Source organism: Pinus tabuliformis, chromosome 3_2 (assembly GCF_031772625.1).
Source record: "Pinus tabuliformis cultivar Carrire ecotype Pingquan chromosome 3_2, CPIR1, whole genome shotgun sequence".
Lineage (NCBI taxonomy): Eukaryota > Viridiplantae > Streptophyta > Pinopsida > Pinales > Pinaceae > Pinus > Pinus tabuliformis.
The window spans coordinates 769,915,631-769,941,994 of record NC_142302.1 but is presented as its reverse complement, the minus strand read 5'-3'; the positions used below and the strand labels follow the sequence as shown (position 1 = coordinate 769,941,994).

At 38.6% G+C, this 26,364-nt stretch overlaps 1 protein-coding gene across 4 annotated transcripts in view; it reads left to right on the top strand.

Moving 5' to 3' along the window:
• Window positions 1-4,956: 4,956 nt before the first annotated feature.
• The window catches only part of LOC149182893 (protein PHOSPHATE STARVATION RESPONSE 1-like), a 238,099-nt gene continuing 216,691 nt past the window's right edge, over window positions 4,957-26,364 (top strand). For 2 of the 4 annotated variants that reach the window (XM_089416985.1, XM_089416983.1), the window contains exons 1-2: window positions 4,958-5,593; window positions 6,081-6,325. The gene's annotated coding sequence lies outside the window, so the exon portion shown is untranslated. Of the gene's footprint in view, window positions 5,694-6,080; window positions 6,326-26,364 lie in introns of all 4 variants that reach the window. The other 2 variants (XM_089416986.1, XM_089416984.1) reach the window with 2 other exon arrangements.

The following is a 26,364-nucleotide window of genomic DNA, read 5'->3' as shown; positions in this document are numbered from 1 at the left end:
TTCAATTTGAACATGCTGCACATCATTGATGTAGGCAACTAGCTCATTCTGGTCGTTGTAGTGCTGGTCCCTCATAATGTCGATATTCAGTTGTATATGGTGTAGCCGATTAGCGATTGAGTCCAGGGTGGGCGGAGAAACAATTCGTCCTGGGGAGTGGGCCGACGAACTGTCCACTGCTGCTACAGAGTCCTGACTTGTATCTAAAGAGGAATGGTTGTCATAATCATTAGCTTGACGACCTTCAGGGGGAGGAGCCCCTCCACCACGCCGCAGATGACCCCTTTGACGAGGCATACTATCGAACCGAAAATGGCTAACCTGGACCATGTGCACGAGCTTGAGCCCCTAAGGCTTCTCACTGAACCTGTAGAGGGCGGTCAAAGGAAAGAAAAACCAAATAGGAATAGGCAAGGGAGAAGGAAAACCGCTACCGAAAATTACCACCGCGAGCCAAAGGATGAGGGCTATCAATCACTTGCTATCTTTTATGTCGCCTCCCAACCTCTGCACACAAACCTTGCTTCAGAGGAGAGCAGTAAGAGTTGCTTGAAACTCCGACCTCGGGGAGCAACCAAAGACTAAGAGACCGAGCACCAGAATGTCAACACCCCTAGAGTTATTTTGAGGTTTCCCCTCTCCCAATTCCTAGCAGAAAGAGAGCCATGGCCGAGTTAATTCCTCTCTCCAAGACAGGAAACCATATATGAGGAGGCAAGCACTTAGGTCACAGATCTTATCCTTGGCTATCAGCAACGTACCGGGATCGTATGGGTTGCCCCAGAGAGGAGACACGTCACAGGCCAAATCAAACCATTCCCCCTCCCCCTCGCCAGTCCAAAGCCATACATGTTGCTGGGCGCTCCAGATCTTGACCCTCCAATACACAATACACCAAACCTTCATCGCCCACTGCAACTCACTGTGTGGAACCTCAAGGGATACAGGGTTTATAATACCGATGCCCGTGAACAGAGAGCCGAAATGCTAGGAATTAACACCTGTGCCTACCACCATAATGAAGCTTAAACATTTGGCCTTGAGTGCTCATAGGCTAGGCGTGTGTTGTACACTGGCCTATCCACCCGTCTATCCATCGATTTGTCACCCCCATCGAGGAAGATATCTATTTTTACTAATACATAAATTTTATATTATTATTAATTATGTATGCCATATCTAATTAACTAGAACTTCTCTATTTTGGGTGTTGGTTTTCAGTTTAAGATATAATTTTAATTATTTATTGTTAGTTTACAATTTAAAATATAAATTTTAATTATTTATAATTAACTTTTATTTTAGCTATTTCCAAAATAATTTTGTAAATTCAAAAATAAATCATAGAATTTAAAATAACAATCAAATAACTTTTAGTTATTGAATTAAGACTTTTGTGATCCATATCAAATTTTTGAGAGATGTTTTTGGCGATAATCATTTGTCGACGTGTTTCGAACCAACAAATGTAGTTGTCACGACAAGATGAAGAATAAGATCATGGTAACCAGTTAAATAGAGAGACCGACCATTCAAATGATTAACCACACTCGCTGGTCCGAAACACATCGACAAATGAATTTTGATGTGATTATCATAAAAAACATCTCTCAAAACTTGTAGTTATATATATATATAACTTTTAATTTAAAGAAATGAGAATAACAAAATTTAAAATACTTTTTACTTTAGAATAAGACATTAATTTAGTTCTCTATTATTGTTATTGTTTTCAAGAGTGGTCGTTTCAAAATATTTTATTATATTTATTTTTGTAGTTTGCACTAAAATAATAAACAATATATTTAAGCATGAAAGTCAATATTAATTTTTTTTTTTTTTAATTAGTGTAAGATTTCGAATTCTATTATCATTATTATTGTTGACATGCAACTTTCCAACAAATTTATTTGGACACTACTTAATCCAAAATCTAAATTTAATAATCCAAATAATTGTTATTTTTATTTTTATCTATTTTCGAAAGAAAGGGTATGAAATGGTATTTATTTAATGTCTTATATAACAATTATTTTATTTTATAATTATTTATTTTTACAAAATCTATATATATTTTTATATATTATTTTGAATGTATATATTGAAAAAAGTTTTAAAAATTGTATTTATTTTTCAATCACTTTTAACTAAATTCCTCTTTGTCATCAGAAGCAAAATTATTGAACTTGGGTTTAAATATATATTTTTCTTTCAAACTTGTACCTAGAAGTCACATAGAAATTTTTAAGCAGTTGAAGAATTTTGAAGCTGACAATAGACAATAAAACTTTGGGGAGTATTCTCCTATGGAAGCAATAATTGGAAATTCTGTAAATAATCAAAGTTTTCTACATTAAAATGCCCATACACCATAAGGGTTGAACCTAGGCTCTGATACCATATATAACAACCCACAATTTAAATATACAACTAATTAGATCAATTATGCGATTTATAATCAATACACATCTATTCAACTAATTAACATAGAATTTTGAAAAATATGAGTAGAGTCAACTTACATATAGCGATGATATTCATTACTTGTAATTTCGAAGTTGAATGCTATTTGAATCTCACTAACCACAACAAAGTTTTGGGGAGGACTCTCCACCAAACCGTAGGCTCAACTACACATAATATTTCTACAGCTGACCACCCGTGAACCCTCAATCAACATACTACTGCTAGAGAATACTTTGTCTCACAACACTTTTCTCCCAAGATAATAGATAAAGGAATAGATGAGTTTCATTCTCCTTATTGTCCATTAAATAGACAAAAAAATGGAAATGAGTCCGCATATACACATTCCATGTGTCAACATCCAACTTTTATTTATTTATTTTAAATTTTACTTAATTTAATATTTCTCTTAATTTAACTCTTTCTTTTTTTCTTCCTTTTTACTTTTTGTTAACTCAACTTATTCTTACTATTTTATATTTTACTTTTATATAGTTATTTAGAACTGTGGTTTATTATTTATTATTTATTATTTTTTATTATTATATTCTCTTCATTATTCATTATTCATTATTTATTTAATATTATTGTTTTTATTTATTATTTACTATTATTATCTTTTTATTATTATTATTGTTTATTATTAATTTATTTATATTTATATTTTAGTATTATATTATATTATTTATTATTTATTATTTTTGTTATTATTAGGAGCATTACACAAAGAAGAGATATTTGTTGGAGCCCTTACGTTGGAACCAGGAGGGTCCATCATGTCCCCCAACTGATTCAAATGCAATGTGGCTTTCTTCAAGTGTGAAGTGAGAATCAACTATGTCTAAGCAAAATTATTGATTCTTGAGCATTTCCTTAATGTCTTTCATAGAAGAAAAAATATTGTACCTTTTAATTTGCTTATCCTTCAAGACGAGGCCTAACAATGTCGTCATTTGCCAATGAAGAGCCATTGAGTTCAAGTATTGCTTCTTCCTACCCCTAGTATGATCAGGGTCAGGAACTCAAGTAGACATATCCTCTATAAGCTTAGAATTTGTGAGGGATTGGCACTCAACCCCAGCTTGGGTCTCAGGCTTTCGAATTTCCCTACGAGCATTTAACGACATAACATTGAAAAAGGTGGCAACAAAGTCATGTGCAAATAGTCTTAGTGCCTTATTTCCCTAGTTGGGCTTTGCCACCACCACCCCGCCTACTCCTCATCCTTTGTCTCAATGGGATTACAAAGACCCATGGTACACACTTCCAACAACTACTATGAATGCCTCTTCCTATACAATAACAAGAGAACATATGAGACCCACCTTTAATAGGACCAATGGACCAAAAGACTAAATCATCACAATAACTCGAGACTCTTGCTCCAAACTCAACAGGTGACTCGACAATTGAGACAAAGGAAACAATTTCCTCTCCCAAGACCACTTCACCATAGACCATTGAACCCTCAAACAACAAAGATAAGAACAAAAGACCTTGAAACCCAGAAATGTGTGCCCACCCACTAAGCTCGACAAATGAAAGGTTAACTAGCCAAAGAACGAGGCTAGCCATGTAGTGCCCAAATTAAACTTCAAATAGGACACACCTTCCCCAATTTAAACTTTAAATGAGAAACCAATACCTAATTACAATTTAATAAAGGAGTCCAAATCAAAGCCACATGCCATAATTGACATTTAAGACACCAAGAATTAGCCCCTAAAAACATAGAACCAACCATGAAAAGCCACCAGAGAAAGGAGACTAAGTCTAATAGAGAATTAACCTGAGAATTTGTGACGCCTAAGAACCTAGACATCCATGACGTCCCTTCTGAAGAGCAATCTCTCCACGACCGAGAACAAGCCTATTTGTCCAAAGAGCGCCAAACATTTAAACTTCATTTACACAAACTTGCAAGACCACCTCTCAAGCCTTCAAATTCCTCCACCAACCACAATGCAAAAATATTCTCATACTCAAGTTTAACAGGGACATTAAACTAGGAGGCCAAATATCTATCCTCAACTCCTCTCCACTCACCACAAAACATTTCAATTCCCATCCAAGCCACTAAATAATACCATGGACAATTGAAACACCCCATGAAAAGTAGACCACAACATTCCATGTCCCCCTGAAAACCAAATTTAAGTATATATTCTCACACAAACCTAATAAGAAGTCAATGTAAACTTTTATTAATGAAGATTCTTTACACGGATAATTACCACAAAAAAAACATTTATTAATGAAAATTCTTTACACCGATAATTACCAAAAAAAAAAAAAAAAGAAAGAAAGAAAAAGAAAAAAAAAAAAATAGAAAACAAAAAGAAAAATGTAAACAAACACATTTAGGTTATCTAAACTACACGACACACAAAAAATTCCAATAAATCCGTGCAAGATTTTAAATTGCAACATATCCATGCGAGAGTTACGAAATTCACTGAAAATATATACTAATTTCATCGACACTACACTTTCAAACATATATCCGCTGCATCTCCAACGTTTACAAAACGATACAAGAGTTACAGGTAGTGCAGTAGCGATTCCATGGGGTTTGGTTAAAGTTCCTACAGCGACACCGCCCGCCATACGTCAAAATCTCCAACATGTTGGGGTACATAGTTCTCTTTGCATTGGAAAAGAAGTTCTATGCTAGATTAAAACAGGAGTTAATCCTAGGTTTAGCTAAAAAGGGAAAGCGTTGACAAAATCATCGGACATCATCCATCCCAGTTGCTGGCGATGGCGATGTGGACATTACAGGCATTCGGACAAAAGATGTCTTAGACGGGCAGGAGAAGAATCTATGTCAATGGGGAACCAGCCACTAGAACAAGTACATAGCAGAAAACTAGAGCAGAAACCCAACAATCAAAAGTACATGTTCACCATAAAATTTAAATATTATTTCTCAGCATGGACGACGGGGCTAGCCTCCAATCCAGGTGATTTCTTTTGTCGGTCAAACCTTTTTTATATATTCTTTTTGCCTTGGTGGGACGGCAAGGATTTCATCAGAGCCACCAGAGAATTCTTGGCAAACGAGCTCAAGCTAGGGCTTCACGGCGTCACGGAAATACGTGCTGCTTCGAGTGTATAGTTAGCTCAGGTTCGATTCTCGGCTCATTCTTGTATGGGTTTTACTTGAGAATCGACAAACACGTTCCTGGAGTTTTGATCCTGCTCTGGCCAAAATTTGAGTAGTTACTGTAAAGTTTCGACATCCCCTATAGCCACAATTTGGGTGGTTTCTGTGAAGTTTTGATCCCAGTCTGGCCAAAATTAATTTGGGTGTTTTGTGTAAAGATTTTGCTATTGTATGTGCTTATGTCAGTGAATGAAAACATTTCTAATGATGAAAATGAAATCTGATCGCTTTCGAATGAGGAAATTGTGAAGTTAGAGGCCGGGAGACCTGCAAGGATTGTTGTAATGGCTTTTGAATGCTATCAGCGAGTCTGGACTTTAATTATATATTGCTTTGGGGCAGCCGGTTTTCCTTTTTCTGAGGGCTTAAAGAAGTTTGACGAGGCTGTTTTTTTTGGAATGAATTTGGATAGCAATGGATAATGAACAGCTCACCTTCTGTATGACAGGACCATTTTTTCACCGATTCGTGAGGGCCATGATAAGCAGAGATTTTTGCTTTTGGTTGGATTTTTGCTACTTACACTAACGGAGCAGCTGAATTGTTCTGGGTGGATGGATGATCCAAGAGTTTCAAGAGGCTTTAGTTGAGTTATCGAGAAGATTCTGGGTTTTGCCAATTACATGAATATTAGCTGAAGTCTTAAGCAGAATTTGAGGGATCGTTTGGTCCTGTCCTGATTGCGCGTGACAAGTAAGAAACTAAGTTTCTGTATTTAGATGAATTGAGTTGGCTATTTTAATGGCAATTAACAAGGTTTGGGTTGTCTTTTCTGATTACAATTATCAAGGTGTTTTAAAAAATAATTTCTGGGTGTGAATATGAGTAAGTTGTGTTGTAGAACTCCGATTAGAGCTTTCTTGAGGAATACGGATCATCTTTATTTGATAAACGCATTAATGAGATTTGCCCTTTCCGCCAATCAATTGCAAATGCTGCATTTTAAGGAATTTTGTTCGAACAGATGACGACTTTAGCGTGCTCAAGCACGAATTTCTAGATGAATGTGGTTCTTCTCGATTAGCCCATGCCTGCCTTTTTAAGGAGTTCAAGCAAAGCTAGATTTCGGAGAAGCTGAATTACTTTTCTAAACTTTTTTTCTTTGTCAGTTCAAATCACTCAACCACCTTTTTCATGTAGATTGAGGGCTTTAGCAAATTGTAGGCAGTGAATCTAGGATGAATTTTGAAAGGTTGAATGCAAGTATCAATTTAGCAGTTCATTTTCATTTCGAGGTTGATTTTAATCAACACCTGACTACCTTGCGAGGCAAGTTTGAGCTCTGTAGGTACTGTGAGCAGAGTGCTTTGGATGAATTCGGATGGTGTTTGACTGCTCTATAAATTGCCATGGATATTCTACTAGATAGTTTGTCACAACAAATCTGATAAAAATTGATTGAAACCTATACTATGAGGTTTAATTTCCTTAGATTCCATAATTATTAATTATTGTTTTCTGCTTATGTATGCAATAAATACAATGCGGAAAATACAAAATAATAAAATACAATTGCACACCAACCACAATGAATACAAGATATGCTATGGAAAACCTTTATGCGAAAAAACCTCGCTGGAAGGTGTGGCTGTTCTGCTCTCTTTTGTTTGAAATGGAAATATTGCAAGTACATAGGAGAAGATACTCTCCATGTAGTTACCTAAGACCTGTGGCCCAATAAGCTATTATAGACACTAAGCCCCCTTTGTTGTGCTCTTAGTCCCACTCCTAGGTTGTTCTGCTCTATTGTGGAACAAGTTATAGTCCAAATGAATGGAACCCCATTTCCTCCTAGTGGCTTATTTATAACGTAGCTCGATAACCAACTAGGGGTTAGGTTTGACTCCTTTAAGTCTCAACTAGAGTTACAACTTTGATCCTTCTAGAGTTTTCTTTGTAGTCCCCATGTGGCTAGCCCCTTTGGCATGAATATCAGGGACTGATTTGGCATCCTCTCACACCATGGTGGTCAATCATGATAGGTCAGCTTCTATGAGGCATAACTTTTGCGTGAGAACTCTCATTGATGTGATTCTTGCATCGTTGGAAAAGTCTCCTAGTGTAGAATAGCATCAGAGGGCCCAACATTTAAGTTAAGAATTTTTAACCCCAAAGAAAATGTCATTTAAGGCCTCAAAATGGTCCTGGAAGGTTTTAGACCCCAATTCTCCAAACTAGGCCCCATTGATAAAACTTCTGCTACAAGCTAATTCCTCAACTATTTCCACCCTGGAAGCATTGAGATAGATGAAAAAAAATATAATAATCCAATCTAGATCATGCCTCCCCATTTTGAGAGGCTTTTGGTCCCCAAAACCATTCACTCAATGAGGTGAGAAAGTTTTTCCTTTACCTTCTCCTTGGAGTACCATTTTGCCTTGCCTAGAATTTGTCCTTTCAACCCCATCTACTAGAGGTCATGCTAGCCATGTCTTGTAGTTCTGGACTTCTTTTGCAAAACTATATTCTTTGTCAACTTTGTTTGAGCATCTGGTGCTAAGTCCTCTGTGGAAGGTAGGACCTGCTCCTTTTCTTGATTCAACGTGGAAGGCTCAGTGTTTGAGATTTTATACATTCACCACTGAGTAAATGCATATGTATGGGGGTAAACTGAGTTTTTAGGCAACATCTCCCACCTTTTCAAACATCTTGAGGGAACCATATCGCAGAACCTTGATTTTCTTACTAGAGCCCTGTAGCCTCTCCTTGTTCAACAGCAACCATACTCTACCTTCCACTGTGAATGACCTCTCTACTCTATGTTGATCAGGCAAGGCCTTGTATGTTTCCCATGACTTCTTCAACATCTCTTGTTCTTGCAAATTGATCCGCCTAATCTTCTTAACACATTTTCCTACTCTTAATGCATCCCCTGTGAGATCCTGATTCCTACCTCACTCCTCCTGGCTATCCATATACAACATCCAAAGGTGAAGGTGCCAAATATCCAAAACAATTTTCAAATGAAGACTTATCAGTAGAATTATGAATTGCTCTGTCATATTGGTGTTGTATATATACCATATTTTCATCCTAGATCTTCGAATGATTTTGATTATAACCCCTCTAAAGTTGCACCAAAGTTTATTGAGTACTTCTGTTTGCCCATCTGGCTATGGATGGAATGTTGTGGACCTCTTCAACTTCATGTCCATATTCTCTCACAATGTAGTCCATGTTGAATTTTGTAGCTATGGTCGGTCTTCATAATGTACAATTTGTACTTGTAATGATAAAATATAAATCATATTTGTGATGAAAGAAAATTATTTGAAGCATGTTCTTCATGCTTGCAAGAAAAGAAAATATTTATTGATTTTATATTAAAAAGAAATATTATAAGGCATGTTCTTCATGACCTTATCAAAAGTGGGAAAATGAAATTTTAGATTTAAGTTTGGACACCACAAGATGCCCAAGTTGGCCTCCCAGTGATGAAGTTAGCCCTGCCCTTAGAGGCACCTATTTGACCCCTCCATTGTACATATATAGAGGTCACTTGATCTCCCTCCAAGGTAGATTCATATCTCATATCTCATCAAGTATATTTCTGATTTGAGCAAGCGAAGGAGACAAGACAAGAAGTAAAGCTGAGAATAAGGAAAAGAAGCCAGCCAAGATATCTAGAAGACTCCCCTTGCACGTGTGAAGAGACTCTTGCTCTAGGTTAGAAGATTCCTGAGGTAAAATTTGAGATTTCTGTGAATTAGCCTGAGTTTTCTGTGAAGAGGAGTAGGCTGAATTTTGGCCTCTATTACAGACCTGGTTCAAGTTGTTGACGAGCATGTTGAAGACATCTTAGTGACATTTTTGACTTGGCATCTTGTGGATTTCCGGAAGTGACATCTTGCTGGTTAGTTTGACCATGAACTTGACTTTGATGTATCTCTTGTTGAATTCGATATTTTTCTAAGAAGAAGGTTGCTGGGTTTTTCCCCCATGGGGGTCTTTCCAGGATAAATTCTTGTATGTTTTATTTGGTTGTCTCTTCATGATCCCACTGTAATAAATGTAATACCTTTGATGCCTTCTGTGTAATTGCTTATTGATGGATTTATGAATAAGAAAGTGAAAAAGGGCTAAATCATTGGAAGTAATTATCCATATAAAAGACACTCTGAAAAGTCAACAATCCAAAATGCACTAGGAAATTTAGTGTTCCTGTTTGAAATGGTGCTCCTTGGCATTCAAAAGTGCACCTAGATTTGTTTAAAAAACAATTTTGTTGCTTCTTGCCCTCTGATGGTCTTTTTACAGGGCATGAGAACACATCCCTTGCTGAACCTTTTCTACCATAAATAGGGAGTCATTGTTGAATTCTGGTAGTTGTGGTTGGTATTCTTCACTACAAGTTGATCCTAAAGAAAATGAAAAAGAAAAAATTTGAAATTTAAATTTAGAATTTAATTTTTTGCCTCAAAAAGTACAAGTCGGCTCCAATTGTTTAAGTCGGCCTAGCACGAAGAGACATGCCCATTAGGGCACCACAGGATTACTATATATACCCACTCGACCTCCTCACTTAGACCACAATTTGGATCATCATCATCCACTATTGTTTCTGTTCACATGTGCGAAAAAGGGAGATTTCTGAGGCAAAATTTGAAGGACGAATTTATGAGACAAAATTTGAACGACAAGTTTATTCAGAGGTGAAATTTAAAAGAGTGTCAAGTTTTAGGAAGGTTGCAGGAGGGCTGCAGGCTGGGAGCAAGGAGGCTCTTAGGCCTCAGAAGCTTGATGAACATGACCAAGATATCTTAGGCCCAGTAAGAGGCCAACAAAGGTTGTTTTGGAGTACTGTTCATGGACGAAGGGTTGGTTAAGCCCTTGGAACTTCCAACTTTTCTGTAAAACTCAGATTTTACTTTTGATGAATTAAATAATTTCTCCTAAGAAAAGATTGCTGGGTTTTTCCCTAGGGTTTTACCAAGTAAAAATTTTTGTGTCTTGAGTTTGACTCTCTCTTCATGAATTATTGTTTTATTGTTGAGATTTTCTATGTATAATTGCTTAATGATGAATGTGACATAAGATAAATTAATGAAGAAATCATTGGAAGTAATTATCAGATTATAAGATCATGAAAATTCAACATGGTATCAGAGCTTGGATAAGGGAACAACCATGAAGAGACCAAGGGTTTTGATTGGAAAACCTGAAGTAATTTTGAGCCTACTCCTGAGGCTTAATTCGATCCAAAGAGGAGTTTGTTCTTGAGATAGGTCGGTTGTATGAAGTAGATCCAAAGACTTCTTTTTAGGGCATTTCTGTAGCAGTTAAAGCCCTCAGCCTCTTCTGAGATTGCTCATTTGAAGAAAATTAATTTTGAAATTACCTAGACTGTTGGAGGGACTTATTACATATCAAATTGTGCCCTATATGTGACATCCATAAGGAGATCTTCTGTATAGGACGAGCCCTAAAAAGATAACTGAAGCAAGCTTAGAGTATTGACATTGCTGACTGCTTTTGAAGCTGTCTCAAGCAGATCAAGCTCCTCATTGGCAATTTTGGTAAGTCTTCTTAAGCCTATTTCTACCTTCTGTTTGAAACTTTGTTGGAAAGATTTTTGTTCTACTTAAAGGTCTCCATTTGAAGAAAATTATGGACCTATTCTGAAGCATTACACGAATTTGACTAAGGCCTAAATTCGACCCTGGTTAGGGCAGACCTGAAGCCACTTTCAGAATCATCTTGAGATCACTCTCTGGGTTATTTTGAGCCTATCTTCCTAGGACAAATCTGAAGCAGATCTTAACGTTGTTCTTGTGAACCTTGAACAAGATTTTGAAGTTATATTTGTAGATGTTTGAAGCTGACTATAACATCAGTCCTGTAGAAATTTGAAGCAGACCTTTGAGGTCACTTGTTGAGAAAGAATGGACATTGCATACACTTGTTTCAAGAACTGCTGGGGCATATTGATGATTGAATACATCTCCACTCCACTAGCTTCAGGATTTGAATTTGGAAGCAAGAGGTTTTGATGTTTATCTCTGTGCTATACTGATCATGCACAAGGGCAGAGTTCATCTTTGCTGATAGTTGAGACGTTGGGGTTCTCAAGTGTTCCGAAGAAGGATAAATTGTCCCCTCTTGAAGTAAACCTATAATCTTGAGAGACCTTCTAGATATGATGGAGACATCTTACATTTAATGAGCATTCCTTGATCCGCTGATAACATAAGGGCAATCACCTTGTTGACAATTTCATCACATATGCAAAGGCATGGGACTCTATGGCACATTCTTTTCAGTTATGTTTTGGACCGTTGTTTATGATCTCGCAGTTTTTTGTCCCACCTATATTGACTACAATAGGATAATTTGCACATGTCAAGATTGATGAATTTTTGGTTTAGGGTTTGTAAGCCCTAGAAGATCTAAAGGTGATGTCTTGAATAAGGGTCTGTGGATAAAACCCTAGAATATGTTCAAGTATGTTGAATGCTAGTAACAGTGTGCACTTGAAAATGGCATTAGCTTGCAGCTGAGTCCTTGGTGTGGATGGACAATTTGTGGATGAAGAAACCCTGGCTCATATGTCTCATGCAAGGAAGGAAAGGCAAGCAACATGTATTAATAGCTGATGATGAGGACAAGGATGATGAGTTTGCTGCCGGATTTCTATGACTTTTGCAAGAGGGCATGGATCAAGTGGGAGTTGGCAATTCCCTATGTTGTCGCACAAAGTGTCTAGGCACCACGGCAATGCTCAGAGTAAGGGCTGTCACTCTAATCCTTACTCACTCCGTTTAGACTTTCTCGTAGATAAGTCAAGGGGGGTAGTCCCTAAAGATGATGATGAGGGGAAAACAAGTACTAGGAGACTAAGGGCGTGATCACTACCTCTCTAGAGAACTTGAATTAAGATTAATTAGCAAGTATGTTTTAACAAAATGGATTCAATTGAGAATGATGGACCAGTGCCTAAGTAATATATCACTCACACAATATGAAAGTCTTCAAGTTGCTAGTTAAGCAGTGCTGCAAGAAGAAATGTTAGTACTTCACCAAGGCAACTGCCTTTCACAATGAGCAATTGTTATTCCTAGAGTATGGCACAATGAAATTTCTTTATGCTGCACTCAATACATCAGCCTTTAGGACAGCAGAAAATGAACTATGACACCAGTAAGTTCACCAATGATAATTGTGCCCAGAATAGTCCTAATTGTAGCTTTTTATATGAGAAAATAAATACAAACATGTAAGAGGGAGGGAACCAAGGGATGCCTAACACAATCTTTCACCAATGATGCTGAGTATCACATTTATATTTCAGATTTCAAGGTGTTAACAATCATTACTCAAAGGGACAGCAAATTTATTAGTACTCTTACAAAACTGGAAACCCTCAAGATATATCAATGAAATTGATGCCAAGTAAGAGATATTCGTTGACTAATAGATATCCAATCTGAACCATAAACTGTAACAATTAGAGTGCTCTGAAACAAATAATTTGCTGATCCTTGGTGACCAAAACCCTTCAAATCGGATATGTTTTATACCAATGTCTACTTATATTCCTTAAAAGATATGAAACGGTGCTACCAATGAATTTGCCAAGAGCATGTCAAAGTGGAAAACAGAATTTTTAATGGCCACAATTGTATGATAAATATATGATTAGATCAGCGATGCCCTCAGGATTTTCAATGCTGATGCATGAGATGAATGAAGCAGCAAACGAGAAACTGGGCAGCTCAAAATCAATCTCCTTGATAACACAAACAGTGAACCATATGCAAGGGGAAACAAATCTTAGATGAGCCTAAGACCCTTTGTGATACCACTGTCAATTATGATCAGATAAGTCACTGTAAGTTCAGATCAGTTTTTTTGGCGCTCATAGATTAATTACTCAAGAGCAAGATTAATCACCGGAAATGCAAGAAAACAAAACCCAAGCACAATAACTAAGCTTAATGCTACTGCAATTGCCACTGCAAGGAGAGATCAACCCACTGTTAAGTTTATATCAGACCTCTGCTACAATAATACTAGTCCATTTAAATATGAGATTAGCGCAAGGAACAATGCCAATGCTAACCAAACAAGCTTAGTGCTGGAAACAACGTAAAGATGTCACTGCAAATTCACTGCAAATTCAGATTTCAGACTCTTATAACAAGATTGGACTCTTGAATTTCTGATACCAGACCATAGAAAATGTCACTGTTCAACAAGATCAGTCCACAAATAAAGGAGCAAGAATGAGAGCCAAACACTTTGTCAATCCTTTTATGATTATCATGTGTGATTTCAGTGATTTTAGATTACCCTTCTTGAGATTAGGCACTGCAAATAAATACTTCAGTCTGAAACAAACCCCTAAAAAATCTGATTTCCAATGATTTTTAAGTTATGACAGTGGGTAAATAAAATAACAGTGAGGAATAAGGGCTTAGGAAAGTAGGCCGAGAGGATGCCGTGAGGAGCTGAAGGAAAGAGGAAAGGATGCGGAGGTGAAAGAAGGAAAGGAGAGGTTAGCGGCAGGGGTTTAGGGCTGCTACAGGCAGCGTTAGGCTGTAAGAGAGAAGGAGAAAGGCGCTGGAACAACAGCAGGGAAAGGCTGAGTGGAGGGTTTGGAGAGGGCTAAGGATTGAGTGGAGGTTACTGTTGATTTGGGGTAGCATTGAATGTGCTCTAGCCATGATAATTGGTGGAGAGGCTAAAGCACATGAGATCTCCAAGACCTAGAAATGGGTTGGGCAGATTCTATCTAGTTTAGGAGATATTAAAATAATTAATATTTTTAATGGAGTTCCTAAGTCTAAATTTAGGAAAAATAAAATATTAATGGGTACTAATATAAAATTGGGTTAGAAGGTTCCAAAAGACATGGATCAAGCCAAATCTATCCTTAGTCGTTGATTAGAGATGTAATTTTGGCCGTTGAAGGATCAACAGGAAAAGTATAAGAGGAGACTTGAGGGTTAGTTGGAAAATACACTAGAGTGATTAGTCATTCGATTCAGTGATCACTTAGAGCGGGGTTTGCTAAGAAAAGTCGAATCAGTGATCAACAGCGAGGGCAGTGAGTACTGGACAGAGAGGCAGAGATAGTGCTGAGAGACCAACGCAGAGGCAGACGCAGAAGCCAGAGCAGGCCACGCAGAGGCTAGCTGAGACAACGTAGAGGCCAGAGGGCCCGCGTCATCCACGCAAAGGGCAGCCAAAGTGACGTAGAAGGCCGTAGAGGCTACGCAGTGCCTCAGAGGGCTGATGCAGAGGGTTTTGACGCTGATGTAGAGGTCAGGAGGGCTGACGCAGTGCTTCAATTGTGTTGGAGAGGGTTTCGTGGGGCAGATTTTCTGAATATCTTCTTCCCAATAGAGAGGTATTACTGCCAGATTATTTTCTTTGTCGAGTGAGCCAGTTTGGCACCCAGTTGTACTCAAGGATAAACTGCATAATAAATAAACTCTCAGAATTGCTGCACCAGTTTTCCCAAGTTGGGTTTTTCTGGGGACGAGTTGTCCAAAAATAGCGGTGTCACTTGTGTGTTTGCTATTTTTTTCAGCTGTTGATCTGTAGATGGTTGAGATTGTATTGTGTTTATTTCGATGTTTATATGTTAAATAACTTGTTTGTAATTAACAAGTAGGAGAAATAAACCAGAAGAATACAAATAAAATTTCTAACGGTTAGACTTAGAAATTTCAACATGGTATTGTAGCATGGTTGCAAATCACAGGAGAGTTGAAGGCATCAGTTGAAGCAGAGCATTTGTAGCAGAGACAGCTGTCCCGAGTGACAGAAGTTGTTCCTTGCAGAAAGTGACAGAAGTTGTTCCTTGCAGAAAGTGACAGAAGAAGGGTTGATGCAGAGGGATTGTGTCATCAGTCCGGGCCAAATAGAGGCTAGCGCAGAGGCTGAGGAGGGCAGAAAAGGCTCACGCAGAGACCAAGAGGGTTGACGCAGTTGGCTAGGGGAGCATTTCAGCCAGTGCCGAGATTGCGCAGAGCCTAGAGGCTTAGTCCTTCGGTTGCTGGGATTTAGGAAGCTGTGGGAAGATTGCGAGGAGTGAAGCTGGTGGGGTGCTGTGGGCATAACAATACCTAACAGGGAAAAACCAAGGTAGAGGGAGTCGCTATCGAGGCAGATTTCTAGCTAAGGAATCCAGAGTAGTGTTGCAGGTGCACAGGAGATCAGAGAGGTGCGACTCGACGGTTGGCAGGCAGATTTCCAGGAGGGAAATCGAGACCCAGAGGGAGTCTAGCAAAGAACTAACAGACGGGAAGTAGCGACTCAGAGGGAGTTGAAGAGAGATCTTCCAAAGGGAAGTAGAGACTCGGAGGAGTCGAATGAAAGAGTAGAGAAATGGCTATGAATGGACTAAGGGATCAGGACATGCTGGACAGGGCGTCCAACTTTGTGATATGGAAGGCCAGGATCTTGTCCATTCTAGATAGACATTGCATCAAGGCCTTCGTCTTGAGAACAATGGCTATCCTAGTTGACCCGACTGATAATGAGAAGTACGAGGAGGCAATGGCCAAGGCGAAATGCATCATCCTTGATGGGGTCAAGGATCATGTGGTCCAACATATTGCTGAGAAGGAGACGACAAAGGAAATGTGGGACACCTTGAAGACGTTGTACCAGCATACTTCTGTGCAGAGGAAGATGTTACTTGAGAATCAACTGCTGTCATACCAAATGTAGAAGGGGGAGCAGATAGATCACTTCCTCGGTTGGTTGAAGGAGATCCGGGACCAACTGACTTCCATAGGGGCCACGCCGGTTTAGGAGTTGATGGTGAGGACCGCACTAAACACAGTCTCCGAGGAGTGGGAGACATTTTTCCAGAGCATACTGGGCAGGGCGAATCTTCCAGATTGGGAAGAACTGTGGGTGGCTCTTCGCCAAGAAGAGATCAGACGGCTAAGCAAGACGGGAAGTAGTAGCAAAGGAGTTCGGATCAAGAAGGAAGAGGAAGAGGATGTAGCTCTGGCATCTGCGGGGAAGCAGGAGAAGAGGAAGAAAAATGATCTCTCCAAGGTTAAGTGCTTCAACTATGGGGAACTGGGTCATCATGCGAACTAGTGCCCGAGGAAGAAGACTAAGGGAGAAGCGCAACACCAGCGAAGACGGAAAAGGGGGTAGAGGAGGATGACGATTGTGCCATGAGTGCTCATGTACGTCTAGAGAAGAGGTGGGGAGACATCGAGCTGTAGTCAGGAAGACTATAGATGATGAGGGGCGGGATCCTTGAGGTACCCAACCTCTTGGATTATACCTTGCTATGGGAGCCTCAAAGAGAGAGTAGCAAGACTAGTGGATGTCGGTAGAAACAGATGCAGATGAAGCGCTGGAGAGTGCTATAGTGCAGAGTCCCATGCAACGCAGAGTTAGCAGGCTGCAATAGTGTGAGAGGCACAGAGAGGGTTGCAACAATGCAGGATGGCACAGAGAGGGTTGCAACAGTGCAGGATGGCACAGAGAGGATTGCAACGGTGCGAGATGCAGGGAGTTGTTGCAGCAGCGCAGAGGCAGTAGAGGGAGCACTTGATAGCGGCAGAGAGAGCTTCAACATTGGGATCGTTTCTAGCCTGACATGGATGTCAATAGTTGTGTGGATCAGTTACTTCTCAATAATTGAGTTGCAGTGCAGTAGCACGATGTAGCATGATGAGAGGGGGTTGCAGTGCAGATGCAATGTTGGGAGAAAGGACTAGTAGCAACACGGATGCAGAGGGAGCTGCCGTATAGATGCAACAGTGGAAGGGCCATGGGCAACAATACAAGATGTAACAGTGCAGAAGATGTTGGGAGGGGAGGCCTAGCATCAACATAGGTACCGGTGCCGTATAATCAGAGTGATGCTTAGTTGGAGTATTATTAGAGCACAATCCTTGCTAAGAGGGAGTGTTGATTTGGGGTAGCATCGGATGTGCTCTAGCCATGAAAATTGGTGGAGATGCTAAAGCACGAGACCTCCAAGACCCATAAATGGTTTGGGCAGATTTTACCCGGTTTAGGAGATATTAAAGTAATTAATATTTTTAATGGAGTTAGTCTAAACTTAGGAAAAATAAAATATTAATGGGTATTAATATAAAACCGAGTTAGAAGGTTCCAAAAGACATGGATCAAGCCAAATCTAATCTTAGTTGTTGAAGGATAAATAGGAAAAGTATAAGAGGAGAGGCTTGAGGGTCAGTTGGGGAATACACCAGAGTGATCAGTCATTCGATTTTCTAGAGCAGGGTTTGCTAAGAAAAGTCGTATCAGTGATTAGCAGCGAGGGCCAATGAGTACTGGACAAAGAGGCAGAGATAGTGCTGAGAGACCAGTGCAGTAGTCGTAGAAGCTAGAGCAGGCCAAGCTGAGATGGCGCAGAGGTCAGAGGGCCTGTGTCATCCACGCAGAGGGCAGCAGGAGTGACACAGAAGGCCGTAGAGGCTGCGCAGTGCTTTAGAGGGCAAAGGGTTTGAGGTTGATGCAGAGGCCAGGAGGGTTGACAACAGAGGCCAAGAGGGCTGACGGAATGCTTCAGTTGTGCTGGAGAGGGTTTCGTGGGGCAAATTTTCTGAATATCTGCTTCCGAATAAAGAGGTATTACTGCCGGATTATTTTCTCTGTCGGGTGAGCCAGTTTGCAACCCAGTTGTAATCAAGGATAGACTGCATAATAATTAAACCCTCAGAATTGCTACAATGGTTTTCCCAAGTTGGGGTTTTCCAGGGACAAGTTGTCCAAAAATAACGGTGTCACTTGTGTGTTTGCTATTTTTTTCAGCTGTTGATCTGTAGATGGTTGAGACTGCATTGTGTTTATTTCAATGTTTATATGTTTAAATAACTTGTTTCTAATTAACAAGTAGGAGAAATAAACCAGAAGAATACATATAAAATTTCTAATGGTTAGACTTAGAAATTTCAACTACTACCTTTAGGCCTCAAAAAATTAGTCTTTCCCTTTTCTTTGAAAAATTTGATGAAGATTCCGAATTGAAGTTAAAACCCTCAAATGCGAATATTTTTCTAAATAATTTTCTTTGACAAGTTTCGTTGAGGCCATATCTTGCCCTTTAGGGTTTAGATCTGGCTTCAAATCAACTTTTTCTTTTAGATTTACACCTTCAAAGCAAAAACAAAAAATACCCAGATCCCAAATATACAAAATTGAATAAAAACCCCAAAACCCAAATGTTAGAATTCAAAATTATGTTACACAAACCTCAGATCTACACAAATAAATTACATATCTATACAAATAATTCATAGATCTATCAGATCTGAGGAGTATGAGTCGAACTCCACTCCCAGATCTGTAGATCTAAGACACTTTTTAGCCAAATCTACCATTATGCTGCACATAAATTAAAAGATTTTTAAATTTCAAAGGTGCTAACTTTAGACCCTCATGCATCAATAAAACAAAAAATCTTATGATAAGCCCAGGATTAATTTTGCTGGGCTCTTTAGAAAACACAGATCAAGAGTTGGTTAGTTCATCTGAAAAAACTTCCCCTAACCCCCAAGGATTTAAAATCAATTTTCCTGCAAAACTCGATCCAACTATTAAAAATAGAGTGAGAAAATAATAATAAAACCTAGACAAATAGAGATATCTGCTATTACGTTCAAAATTTAGATTATTATTCAAACCCCAGCAACTGAACAAGGTACTTGTACTCAAATCACTCTTTAGAAGCTATCATCAATGGCTTTAGAAAAAAATTATGCATGAAAATAACACATCTTACAATATTCTCATAAAGAGTAACACCAACAAAACTTAACCCCAAAGTCTTTCTTTATTATCCAGAAAAAGATTACACGAGAGTTTATTGCTAAGCACACGACTCAAAGGTCGGATGAATCAACTGACAAATGACTTGCTATTTAAAGATAAATCCTCCAACGGCTAGTTTGAGTGATCCTCGTCAAAGCAATCTTGACCGTTGATGAAGATTAAAATTTCTTCTAATCTCATCTGTCAGAATATTTAAATATTTGGGGAAATTCAAAATTTTTCATTACATGCATTTTAATTAACTCAAAAATATTTTTTTTTGAGTTAATTTCCCTAAAAATTTGACTTTAACTTAACCCCTAGGGATCAAAGGTTTAAAATTTGGCAAAATAATTAATTTACCTCAGTCCTGGGATCTTTTAAAATTTAATTTTTAAGGACCGACGAATTTTGCCTTTGTAGAATTTAAATTTACATAGGACTTAGAATTAATTAATTAACCTATGAGGGGATAAATTATTTTTCCAACCCTCAAGACACTTTACATCATGATTTTCATATTTTTTAGATCATAAGGGGGGAAACCCATTTGTAATAGACTCTCACGGACCACCATTTTCTACACAAATATAATCCAACAGACCAAACAATTTGCAATAAAACAACCTAAACAAATAGTTAGGATTATTCCCAAATTACTTTTACATAGACTTGATCTAGAAGATTAGGACTCGCCAAAGATCCTAGTGACAAAATCCATTCCAGCTTTGGGGTAAGACTGAAGGAAAACTTTGTCAACCATACGAGAATGGATTGGTGAAACAAAATACCTCCTAGAATGGAGATCGTCACTAGAAAAGTAGGTTTACCTAGGTTGTTACATACATGACACGTATCTGCTAAGATTATTTACATTATACACATGCAAAAAGGGTTTACATAACATCTTGGAAGTCAAGCCGATGATGATAGTTGTACAGAACACATCAATCATGCACTATCCCTTTTGCGAAAAAGGGGGTGTACTGCTATGGGTTGTTGACACGTAGTGTTCAACAGCGTACAATCCGCATAAGATAAGTACTTTATATGTCTCTTCCTTGATTGTTATTGTTTTACTATTAGTTAGCCTCTTGTCTTTATTTCTTTTGTTGGGTTATAATCATTTCTTCCATGACCTCTTAATGAGGGTTGCATGTACATTGTGAAGGTTGCCAAGGTTCTAGCAATAATTGGAAGTGTTTGGAAGAATGAAGCAAAGTGTGTGACAAGAGGATTCTCCCAGAGTGATTTGTGTACAAGATGGAGAAATTGTATTGACATCTAGGATCGTGCCTGTGGATTGGAAGAGCTCCTAGTTCAAAGGGAGCAGGCAAGCCAACAAGTTCGAAGGATTCCATGATGAAGGAAATTAAGTCAAAGAGAAGTTAATGGCGACTTCCAAGTGGATCTACAAGATGAAGTATGCGATAGATGGCAAGATAGTGAAGTACAAAGCAAGATTCGTGAGGATTCTCCTAGAAAGAGGGAAAGGTTTATGAGGATACATTTAATCGAGTTGTCAAGAACACATCTATTAGAACTATTATTTCTATTGCTTCTGTTGGAGGTTACATCTATAGGTTTATGAGGAGACCTTTAATGGAGTTGTCAAGAACACATCTATTAGAACTATTATTTCTATTGCTTCTGTTGGAGGTTACATCAGATAGATGTAACTATCGCTTTCCTCGATGGAGTAATTGAGGAAGAAGTGTACATAGAGCTACCTCTGGGCTTTGAGGTACATGAGAGGGAATCTCATGTCTGCTGATTGAAGAAAGCTTTGTACGGACCTCGAGCATGGTATTCTCAGATTGATGAATATCTGATGACTCTTGGTTGATCTTGTTACTATATGACTTGCTTCTAACGGGAGAAGAAGGACTCACGTGACAGAGGGAGCAACACCGATAGGAGGATTTGCTTCCATGTTAAAGGGATTAGTCAAGCCTTGCTTCAGTGATAGAGGGAGTTGACCTTTGAGTTCGAGATGAAGAATCTAGATTTGATACATTACTTCTTGGAACTAGAAGTATGGCAGAAGTCGAGTGAGATCTTCCTTGGTCAAAGGAAGTATATTGTTACGATTCTTCAGAGATTTGGGATGATGGACAACAATTCCATGGCCATTCCCATGGTTACCAATCTGAAGAAGTTGAGTGGCAGAGGGAGCAACCAAGATTGGCACAACAAGATCTATTTTAGTGTTAGAGGGAGCACCTAGTCAAAGTGACCGAAAATTAGCATCTAGCGGCATGATGCTGTTGGATATGGATTGAGATATGCCTCAAATGATGAAGTACAACTGCAGGGATATACAAGTTCAAATTGGGTAGAAAGTACAAAAGACAAGAAAATCACATCAAGATAATGATTAAGCTTGGGGTTTGCTATGATAAGCAGGAAGTTGACTGCACTACTAAAGTAGAGTATATTGTAGCTTGTTTGGGAAGTTGGAAAGTAGTGTGTCTGCGGAAGCTATTCGCAGGATTGTTTGATCAGATGTTGGAGATGACCATGATGATAGGTCGAAGCACATTGAGATCAAGTGTCAAGACATGGTATAAACAGGAGTAGTGAGGCTCCAATGCATTTATACAAATGAGCAGGTTGTTGACATTCTCACAAAGCCTCCGTCCTGGGATGAAGATTGTATACTTCAGGGACAAGCTTGGAGTGGTTGAGAATGCTTTCCTTGGTTAAAAGGATTGTTGATGTTGTAGCATCAAGGGGCAGAGACTCTCCCTACATTAGGATATTAACAGGACATGGGTATTTACCGGGGGCCATGTATTGTGGCTAAGGAGTTGGCCCAGTGAGTATCAAGGCCTAGAGTGCTCCCTCAGTCAGGGATTACCTGACGATATTGCCAATGGTTATTTGTCTAGTGGGCTGAGTGAGTGCCTATAGCATCAGGCAAATGATTTGCCATTTAATAGCATGTGACAACATGTGGGAATGGTAAATGGGCCCAGGGTTCCACCATGTGTTAGGGGGTGCCCGATTCCAAGTGACGACTTTGTGGATTGGTGAAACAAGGACTAGTCTTATGTCAAGGGGTGCTTGACCAACTAATGGGTAGTTGGCTTGTGGGTGACTAGATCCATTTACAAAGGGGATATGTCTAATGGGTAACTAGATTCCTTTGCATGATGCTGATGCAGGATGCTTTCCACATGGTTTTGGAATAGAACGTGACATGGACAAATACATCAACATAGCTAGCTCATTCAATCTTTTCTTGGGATGGAGAATTTTTTCATCAAAATTTATATTTGAGGAAGTCAAAGAGAATGCCTCCCTAGCTAAGAGGGAATGTTGAATTTTGGTAGTTGTAGTCGGTATTCTTGACTATAAGTCAACCCTAAAGAAAAACGAAAAAGAAAAAATTCAAAATTTAAATTTAAAATTAATTTTTTTGCCTCCAAAAGTACAGGTCGGCTCCAGTTGTTTAAGTCGGCCTAGCACGAAGAGACGTATCCTTTCAGACACTACAAGATCACTATATATAACCACTCAACCTCCTCACTTAGACCACAAAATTTATGAGACAAAATTTGAAGGACGAGTTTATTCTGAGGTAGAATTTAAAGGAGGGCTGAGTTTTAGGAAGGTTGTAGGAGGGCCGCAGGCTAGTAGCATGGAGGTTGAGAGGCCTCAAAAGCTTGATGAATACGATTGAGATATCTCAAGCCTAAGAAGAGGCCAACAAAGGTTGTTTTGGATTGTTGTTCATTGAAGAAGGGTTGGTTAAGACCTAGGAACTTCTAGGTTGTTCTATAAAATCTAGATTGTACTTTTGATGAATTAAATAATTTCTCCTAAGAAAAGGTTGTTGGGTTTTTCCCTAGTTAGGGATTTTCCTAGGGTAAAATTTGTGTCTCTTGTGTTTGGTTGTTTGTTCATGATCCTATTGTCATTATTGTTTTACTGTTGAGATTTTCTATGTATACTTGCTTAATTATGAATGTGACACAAGATAAATTAATGAAAAAATCATTGGAAGTAATTATCATATTAGAAGATCATGAAAATTCAACAGCCATGCCCCTTCTTGGTTGTTGGTAAATGTGACATACCCAATCCCCTCTGCACCTTGCGAAGAGTATGAGTTTTTAAATTTTCGCTTTTCTTATTCAACTCAAAGCTCTTTTTCTGAGATCACCACGATCTTCTGCTTGTCAAGAGCTTTGTGGCATTATAAACTTTATATAAATTCGAGTTCAGATCGTCCAGATATGGTCATTTGAAGATTTTCAACCTTGGCGCCATGCTGACGTGATTGAGCTTTTGCCATCTGGTAGATGTTGTGGCACCATAGTCCATGTGTCATCATGGGGTCACGCTATGATAACACGAGGGCCACTTGGACTACCGTGTCATCCGTTGGCCTCATTAATTTGCTTTACATGTATTTGCATGAGTGGGATAAAACTCTAATTTATATATCCACATAAATATATTATATTATAATAAAAAGTCCCATGTGCAAATGAAACTCACGCAGGGACAAAACCCACATGCTAAATTCAAAAGTGTCGAAGGCTTCATTGGCCTTTAAGAGAATTTGCAATTTGTCCATAGTGCAACCCAAAATATTTCCTCGATCGCCAATGGGGTAGAATTCCAAGCCTTTTGCGAATTGCTGATGAGGTCAGACCCATACTTTTTGCTGATTTGCTAATGAGGTCAACCTTTATTATGAAACCAACTCATAAAAAGATAGAAAAGAAAGATCAACGCCTTAGAAATTAGCCTCTTCGAGGGGGCAACCACCTTTACATTACACAAATGAACAATTATTGGATGATACAAATGACAAGACCTCCTTTCTATATATAGGAGTCTAAAGGGTCCCAATACAATCAGAGCCTACGTAACAATAATATTGTAGGGGCACAACAATAACAATAGTGGGCTTCTATGGGGCATAATAATAACATGGGGACTATATGGGCACAATAATACAATAAGGGGGTTGCACTAATAACAATAAGGGGTTACTCTAGTAGTATAGGGACCTAACATGCCCCTCTCCTTCAAAAAGTGTTGTCCTCAACGCTTGAGTAGTTCTGGATGCTTTTGTATAAAATTTTCATCCTCCCATGTGGAATCTTTGGCGGGTAAGTTCTTCCACTTGATGAGATACTCTGAAATTGATCGATTTCGTAGCTGTCGGGTTCTTGTTTCTGTGACTACTTTAGGTTCCAATATGATTTTTCCTTCCTCGTCAAGTTCCGACAACATTGTTTGAACTTTGAACGGGGAGCTTGTCAGTTATAACCTTCTTTAAGCATGAAACCTAGAAAACTGGGGGCACTCGAGAAGATGCAGGAAGCTCCAATTTGTATGCCATAGTACCAATTTTTTGCAGCACCTTGTAAGGACCATAGTACTTTGGTGATAATTTATTATCCTTCCTAGCTTGCTTGAGGGGCATTTGTTTGTATGGTTGTATTTGTAAAAACACCCAGTCGCCTATATCAAAACTTCTTTCGCTGCGATGTTGATCTACCTGTTGTTTCATTCTATTCTGCACCAAAGTGGGGTTATCTTTTAAAAGTTGGAGAACTTGTTGTTGATGCTCGATGTGATATTTCACTGCTTGAACCTTTTTCTCCTTGATATGTCCTTCTATTTTAAGAGTTTGAGGAGTGGTAATTCCTGCTAATGCATTACGAGATATGGTCAGGTTCATTTTTTGATGCTCGATGTGATCTTTCACTTCTTGAACCTTTTTCTTCTTGATATGTCCTTCTATCTTGAGAGTTTGAGGAGTGGTAATCCTTGCCAATGCTTTACAAGATATGGTCGGATTCATTTCTTCTTTCTCTGAGGTTGGTTCTTGGTGTATATCCTCTTCTTTTGACGTTTCTTGTTCCTTTTCTTGCTCCTCTTCCCTATCTATGTAAATTAATTTCTTCTCAGTACACTAATGACCTTTGGTGTATTTTCTATCACAATTGTAACAAATCCCTTTTGCTCTCTTTTCTTCAAATTTTTGTGGTCTCAACCTTGTAGGTGGTGAAAGGCTAGGAGCAACAACACTTCCATCTTTATAGTTATGAGTGGTAGGCTTGCTTGTTGCCATAATTTTGCTTTCAATTTTTCTTACCAACTTGTGTGCCTTCTCCATTGAATCAGGTTCGCAAAGGCGAACCTCATGTTGAATGTTATCCTTTAAAGTCCCTATGAAGAAATCAATCATCTGCTTCTCTCGAATATCATTTAACCATATATTCAATTTTTGGAAGTCCTCAATGTGCTCTGTCATTGAACCCTTTTTTTTGAGATTTATCAATTGGCTAAAGAAGGTGTTGCTCTGCGTATCCTTATAATGTGCTATCATTTCCTCCGTGAAAATTGACCAGGGGACAAGTGGTTTACGAGGACAAAGCCCTTTATACCATAAAAATTGATTCGGCTCTAAATATAAAGATGCAATATGTACCTTTTGTAAATAGTTGCACATCATGTAGATCAAAATATTTCTCCATCTGTAGTATCCATGTTATGGGATCCTTGCCATCAAACTTCCTCATATCGATCTTTGGAATATGGTGGGTCTTAATTCCAATGTTAGACTCTACGAAATCATGATTAACATTTATTTTTTTCTCATCATGAGTTTCCTCTACTACTTTTTCGTCATTAGGAGGTCTTTCTTGTAGCAACTTTGTCCCACCTTTGTTCAAACCTTCCATGTCTTTCTTCAAATCTTTCATGCCTTTCATCAAATTTGCTTCCCTACCATCGATATTAGCTTCCATGGCACATATAAAACTATTTATCTTAGCTTTGATCGCATTCTTCAAATCCTCCATCCAATTTTGCTTACTAGGTGTTTCTATTTCTTGATTCGAGTCATTCTTTTTCTTGTTTGTAGCAGCGCGATCTTGGATCTGTTGTATCTCTGCAATTTCGGATGTCTAAGGTATGTAATTTCAACCTGCAGTATCCTTTTGCGTCCTCTTTCC